Here is a 7,944-nt window from a genome sequence, read left to right on the forward strand (position 1 = left end):
TTATTTCTTCTGCTGAAGACTGTGAAACATTTCTTGCTTTCTTTTTAGAAAAGATTAGCAATATAAGGAAAAAATTGTCCCCATCAGCATCTGCACTGTCAGTTCCTACGCCAGTTCGGCCTGTTGTTTTAGAAAGATTTTTACCTGTTTCACTAGCCGAACTAGGAAAAATAGTTAGTGCAACAAAAGTATCCTCTTGTTCACTCGACATTTTACCCGCATCGTTATTCAAAAATGTCTTTTACTCTATTGGTCCCTGTATGCTCACTATAATTAACACCTCTTTGGGATCTGGCAAAGTTCCTGCCTATTTTAAAACTGCTGTTATATACCCTCTGTTAAAAAAGCCTATGCTGGACCCATCTCTCACTAGCAACTACAGACCGATCTCAAAAATACCGTTAATTGCTAAGATTTTAGAGAAGATTGTGGCTAAGCAGCTTACAGCAGTCTTAGACAAATATAACATCTTTGATAAATTTCAGTCTGGCTTTCGTAAAGCTCATTCTACTGAAACAGCCCTTCTTAGAGTTTCTAATGACATTCTGATGCAAAACGATGCGGGTAAGTGTTCTGTTCTCTTAATGTTGGATCTCACGTCGGCCTTTGACACCGTTGACCATTATATTTTGCTTGATAGGCTGAAATACTGGGTCGGGGTATCTGGGTCTGCCTTAGAGTGGTTCCCCTCGTATCTCTGTGAACGATACTCTTCTGTGGCAGTTTCTAAGTACAGGTCATCTTCTACGTCCCTGTCCTTTGGTGTGCCACAAGGCTCTGTGCTGGGGCCATTATTGTTTTTAATTTATTTACTTCCTCTCCAGCATATTTTGAGCCCTTTTGAGGATATTTGTTACCACTGCTACGCAGACGACATCCAACTATATATATCTTTTAAACCTGAAGATGCTTCTAAACTGCGAATTTTAAATGTGTATTTGGAAACCATCAAAGGTTGGATGGCCGACAATTTCCTCCAACTAAATGAAAATAAAACTGAAGTCCTGTTATGTGCTCCAGACAGACATGTACCCAGCATAATGAATGCTCTTCGTCCCCTTTCAACGTTTGTGAAACCAGCTATCAGGAACCTAGGGATAACCTTCGATCCTGCTCTTACATTGGATACTCACGTCAAATCTCTGGTTCGGTCTTGCTTTTATCATTTAAGAAATATTTCTAAATTGAGCCCCATAATAGCTCATACTGAACTGGAGATTGTTATTCATGATCATCACGACTGGACTATTGCAATTCACTGTTTACATGTCTAAACAAGAGTTCCCTGGAGCGTCTGCAGACTGTCCAAAATGCTGCAGCAAGGCTTCTGACGAAAACATCGAAATACTCACATATAACACCGCTGCTTATACAGTTACACTGGCTCCCTGTCGAATTCAGAGTCCACTTTAAGATTCTGGTTCTCACATTTAAGGCTCTTCAAGAACAAGCACCATCATACATCATTGAACTCTTACAGCCCTATGCCCCTAGTAGGTCTCTGAGGTCTTGTGGTCAGGGCCTACTTGTTATTCAGTATACGAGACTGAAAACTAGGGGTGATCGAGCTTTTGCTACTGTGGCCGCCAGACTGTGGAATTCTCTTCCTCAGAACTTAAGATCTGCTGATTCACTGATTACTTTTAAAAAACAGCTAAAAACACATCTTTTTAAAATTGCATTTTGTTAATTTTTGACTGTACTTCGTCTTTTTAATCTGTGTCTATACCTTGTAAAGCACTTTGTGATCTCTTATCTAGAAATGTGCTATATAAATAAAATTTTACTTACTTACTTACTTACAGGGGGAGGGGGGACTTTCAGTGGGTAACAGGAATATTATATATATTTTAGTGAGGAATTTGAACTAAAATTCTTAAGTACACAATAAAAATAACAAAAAAGACACTAAGAACAAGGAGAACGAGCAGAAAATTGTTACTAAATGATAGATTGAGTTGTGTAATGCTGATCTGTGACCACGAGGGGGCAGCAGAAACCAGCCACTGGAATACAACCTGTGAATGTGATCACCACCACAGGCTTTCCCAAAGACATTACATCACTAGCTGATGTCACTGGGAGCTAATGCTAACATTAAACTAATGCTCAGCAGATGACCATATACTAAACAGTCTTATTCTGAACTGAGAGATCCTTGGCTGCTTTCAGGACGTTTAAATATTTAAGTCATAAGAATATTCCAGGAAATATAATTCACAAATAGGAGCTGTATTTAGCTGTACACTGGAGTTGTACTTGGAGGCACCTTGGCTATGGGTTAAAAAAATAGTTCCTGCAGTGTTGGTTTTTTTTATTTGTTTTTTTTTTTATTAACTGGTCTCTGGATATCACATCTGTAGCAATGTTATACACAAATATAGGGTATATCTTTTATTTATTTTTGCAAATAAATCTTGTTTCTTCATAGTGTTTTCATTTGCCTTTTCTTTGTTGCTTTAAAGAAAAACCTAAAATTTCCACCAACATCTTTTTCTAATCACTTCCTTGATGATAAATTAGATTAAGGAAAGATGTGAAGGAGAATTCAAAACCCTATGTGTTCTTAACATGTTGTTTTATAAATGTTGGAGAACTCTGATAAATAATCTCTACATCCTTCAGTTTATTTTAATGAAACACATTCTCTTTATTTGTGAAGCCACATTACAGAAAGTGCTTCATACAGGAAAAAACTTTATAACAAGCAGATTTGAATAAAGTTTTGGGTTTAAGAAACTGTTACTGAAGCTTTAGTAATTTACATGATGATCAGCTTCACTTGTTGGTTGATCATTTTGTTTGATTGCACATAACTATGGACTGTTGAATGGCATTATCTCCTTTTATACCAGCTCTTATTATGGCTACAGGTACTTCAGGGTCATCAAAGGGTTGTTTTTTTGGCTTTTTTTTTAACCTCTAGCCTGGTTTTCCATTTGTGAGCATTAACTGGGGATGTCGCTAACCAGTGTTTCCGGACCAACCCAGGTCATTGTCTCTCACAGTCAAGTTTAGATGTGTTTTAGTTTATAAGTTGAGGAAATACAGAGATAAGAGCTGCCATCTTTACGAGAAGACGAGAGGAAATGTTTTCATGTCCTCTAAGTCTTTTAGCAAAGCTCTGGATGGCTTTGATCAGCCTTTCAGTGATCGGGGCTGTAAGAAATCCTAAATCCAGGAACCGTGCATCATCTTAGACAGCAGGTCAATAAACTGCTACAGTACAAGTCAACCAGCACACCTCAGCCAGTGTCCACCAGGGTTAGCATTTGGTTTCAGCCACAAGCTAAAAGATTCTCAAACTAGAAGTCTCCTTTCAAATCAAATCTCTCACATGCATTCTGTCATAAAATGCCAATAATGATCTACAGCCTAACCCTGAGCCTGCACTGGTGGACAGCAACCTGAGGGATGGTGAGAGATCAACAGTCCTCACAAAAAGGCGTCCTCACATGTGAGAAATCCACAACATGGTGCCGAGTCAATCAGAAATCGAACGAACTTAAAAAGAGCAACTTGCGTGGCTGAAAATCCACCGACCACAGGTATGGATCCAGGTTAGTTTGTGATATATTTATGAAAACATCAAGAACACATCTCACACATATTTATGAGAATATGAGATCAGGGTCAACTCCAAAAGTTGTAAGTTGGGCCAAGAATACTGCTCATATAAATATTTTTATTAAACCTTAACAAAACTGGTAATACTGATTAAAAAAAAGCAACAACTAGAAAACGGTCTGAACAAACCATAAAACCCCCTCGATGACGGGAGAAATTAAAAGCCACCAAAACCGCTAACACTGACGGAAAAAATAAACTCCAGCTGACCACTCATACTCAAATCTGCCTGTAAATGGTAAATGGCCTGTATTTATATAGCGCTTTACTAGTCCCTAAGGACCCCAAAGCGCTTTACATATCCAGTCATCCACCCATTCACACACACATTCACACACTGGTGATGGCACAGCCACCCTGGGCGCACTGACAGAGGCGAGGCTGCCGAACACTGGCGCCACCAGGCCCTCTGACCACCACCAGTAGGCAACGGGTGAAGTGTTTTGCCCAAGGACACAACGACCGAGACAGTCCAAGCCGGGACTCGAACCGACAACCTTCCGATTACAAGGCGAACTCCCAACTCTTGAGCCACGATCGCCTGACTGCTGCCCCCTTCATACACGAATTTATGTTTGTTTGTTTAGAAAGTCCTTGTCTTCCTGATGACATCACGCAGGTCATGAAAGACAATGCGCTGTGATTGGTTGGGGACTGGCCTGCTGTCTGTCTCTCTATGTTGAGGCCCAGGAAGATGGAGACCTTTGACCTGCAGAGAGCGTGAAGTGCTGAACGGATGTGAAGGGATCAGCGTGTCAGTGGCTGTTTGATGAGCTGAGACAAAACCTGAAACCTGCAGGTCGACACCCCCAAAAGCACCCCCACCCCTCCAACCACAGAGTGTGTGTGCTTCTTTTGCTGACATTATGGGGACCCTGTTTTTGGGGAGCAACAGCAGGTCCCCATGAGGTAGATTTGATTCTGAAGGCTTGGTTTAAGGTTGTTTAGATGCATCTACAGTAAATGAGTCCATGTAAAATCCTCTGCAAAGATGAAAACACACCTGTGCCTGTGTGTGTGTCAGCTACGGGTCACAGACTCTGCTGCCATGTCACAGGTTTCCCATGACACCTCACCGCCACCTGGGAACACCTGGAGCCCAGGGCAAAGTGTGTGAAGAGGAGTTTTATAGAAAAGGGAAAAGGATGAAGAAGTGTTAGTCAGCTCAGACAGTAAAAACACAGGTTGTAATAATAAATATAACAAGGAAAATACACATTTAACACCTTCATCTGACTTAAGAGCTGAAAAAAACTACATCAGACTATGAGAGACAGATTTTAACAGCTCTCACATGGGAACAAAGCGACTATACTCAGATCCCCAACAGCCACAGTTCATCCATCGCCTCTGTTTTTGGCAGTTTTAATTACTTACAAATCTTAATTGTATCAATATGAATAGTAGCTAAATTTCCAGTCTGTCCTGTGGGAAAAGGCTTTGTCAAAATACAGGTAAATAATATTAATCTGGTCAGAAAATATTCACCAGTGTGTCAATCTGTCCTCATTTTATTTAAAACCTAATTAGAGGACTAATTAGGTTTTAAATAAAAATTCTGCCACCAACTTTTTTACCAGTCAGTTCTCCAAAATTTTAAAAACTGTCCCATGATATGTTCAAATAAGTTTCATTAAATGAGAGAGTTTTGAAAAATCACTTCCTTAATGTTTTAATCAGTCCTGGCCCCAGACTGTCAGTGGTGTTCTGTCCGCGCAAGCAAGTCGAGCACTGCTTGCCCAGTGAAAGCTGAAAATAATTATCAATCAAAACCAAAGTGAAATGGCCTCAGTCTTTCCATCTCTAACACCATTCTCTTATTAAAAATTCCTTGCCTGTTTGCATGCATCTTTTAATTACTGCCGTCATGTGGCTACAGTTGACTGCTGTTTGTTGAAGCAGGCTTAACTCTGTTTAACTTCAAGCTCCTGCAGCACTTCTCAGTTTCATTCTCCACGTTAACAATAGCTGGGGCTTGTGAAGGTGAGAGACCAGCAGCTTTTCTGCTTCTTTGCCTTTTTGATGGGAAACTAATGGGACTAACAGGAACTCCTTTAGCACGTTAGCAAAGACAGTCTTGATAATGGAAAGGAGGTGCAGGCTCACCCAGCACTTATCTCTTGGTCAAATGACTGCAGAAAGTTTAACCAGCTGTTCTGCTGGCACACCATTTTTAGTTAAGATTTTAAACTTCCTGTACACACTCAAAACGTTCAATTCCGCTGTAATTTTTTAATTGATATATTTTAATGTACTTTTTAAATCAAGCTGTTTGTCTGTTTCTGCATTCATTAAACTTGTTCATTGAAAGGACAGTCACTACAAACATTTTTTATAAAATATTTCCAGTTTTATAGAACAACAGTTGCATCAAGATGATCACAAGTTAAAGACCGAACAATAATACAGAGAAAACATCTACTGAGCTAAACCTTGAACATCTGCAGCAGTAAAACTGATCCATACATAATAAAAGTATTCTGCAGAAAAATGTTCCCAATCAAACTTTATATATAACCTGCCAATAAATCAATTTGAATGTGTAGTTGAAGCGTCTTTATAGTGTTTTGCAAAAGGAAAGGTTCTTAAAAATTCATCCACCACTCATCAAGTATAGAAATAAAGATGTTTCACAGTTCTTTAGGAGTCCATCGAGCGGACAATCCTGTCAGCATGTAACAAAAGGCATGAAGAACAAAATCATACAATGGTATGTTTTAATCAGGTCCTATAAAAACTGCTGCACACCACTGTTTCCATGTATCATCAGACGCATTATATGCCGTCTGAAGTTTGTCAGCCATTTTCTTTCAGTTTTCTTTTTCAGACTACTTCGTGCTCTGTGGCGTTCTTAAGAACCACCTCAGCCATGTTCGACGGTCCTGCAGCTGCTCCTCCTCGCCCAATTAAACCTGATGAAAGTGACAGGCATCAGCAGGACAACTGTATCATCGCTGTTTGGCCACGTCGCTTGCGCTCCACTTTCCCTCTTTTACATTTTTTAAGTGTCCTTTTCATGCGGGTCATGAACAGGAACGATTAAAAGTGGAGAAAAAGAAATTTGCAGTTATTTCCTGTTAATATCTTTCCCTTGTTGGGGTCTAATGAGAGGAGTCGCCCCTTCACTTTCAAGAGGGCTTAGCAGCAGTTAGCTGGCTCCAGGCTGCGGGGACAATAATCACACTTTAACTCAGCCTCACAATGACTCACACCACTTAATTCCCTCTTTCAGAGCCGGCGATAAAACGCCAGAGGCAAAATTAATAGATGCTAATGGCCGCCTTCAATCAAAGCCAAGCGGGATCCAAATCTGCCAGTAAGGCCTATTAATTAACATGTGGAGCGGGTGGGGGGAGCACGGGGAGGCGGAGGCTGCCATACTGAGGCAGGATGGGGAGGAAAAAGGGGCTCTGCGGTTCACACGGGCCTCTGCAGGGCAGCCCATTGAAGGTGGAGGCAGGGGGGCTTTGTGGAGCTTCCCGGGCCACAATTAGAGCCTCCTGAATGGGCTGGCATTTGTCCTCCAGGTCCCAAAGCTGCACAGGAAAGGCCGAGTCTGGGCCACATGGGTCGAACCAGGCGTGCAAGTGGTGTCCGAGGCTGAGGACACGAGGCACGAAAACACACCCTTTCTTCTTCTATTTTTTGTAAATGCAAGATCAGTCCTCCTCCTCCTTTAAACTGCAACAATATGTTTGCCATAAATTTCATGTTTTCAGCTGTTAAAACTTCATCAAAAACCTTTGAAACCCTCTAATGATTCATTACAACTGATAAACTTCATATACTAACGGTAACTTAGAATATTTGAATATTTCCATTAACCACAGAAAAATTATTTGTTCTCACAGAATTTAAAAAATCAAGCTTTACCCTTAAAACTGATTAACCCAGTGACGTTCCAGAAGGTAACATGTAGGCATCACTGTAATGGACTCCCCCGACATGTTTAAGTGCAAGTTTTCACAAAGCGTGAACATTTCTGTACTTTTAATTTGCTTTTGATGGTAATGAGCAGGATCAGGGAGAACCTGTGGTGTTCAATATTGGCAAAGTTAAACTCTGGAATAAAACTGAATGTGAAATAGAAAAGCCTGTATGAGACCACTTCACAAAGGTGGCCTGAGCATACAGAGTATTAGGATGTTTGCCAGAAGTGGATCAAGAATGTTAACCAAAGGATTTTGTCCCCAGTAACAGCACCGATGAGATTTGTTGGTTTATATGCACCTGCCTAGTATAGGCTCGTTTTATAATACATTTTTAACGTATTAAAAATGTATTATTGTCATTATCTGAATATATTACAAAATAATG

This window comes from Pundamilia nyererei, unplaced genomic scaffold, assembly GCF_000239375.1.
Source record: "Pundamilia nyererei isolate P.nyererei 1_Seehausen unplaced genomic scaffold, PunNye1.0 scaffold00079, whole genome shotgun sequence".
Taxonomy (NCBI): Eukaryota; Metazoa; Chordata; class Actinopteri; order Cichliformes; family Cichlidae; genus Pundamilia; species Pundamilia nyererei.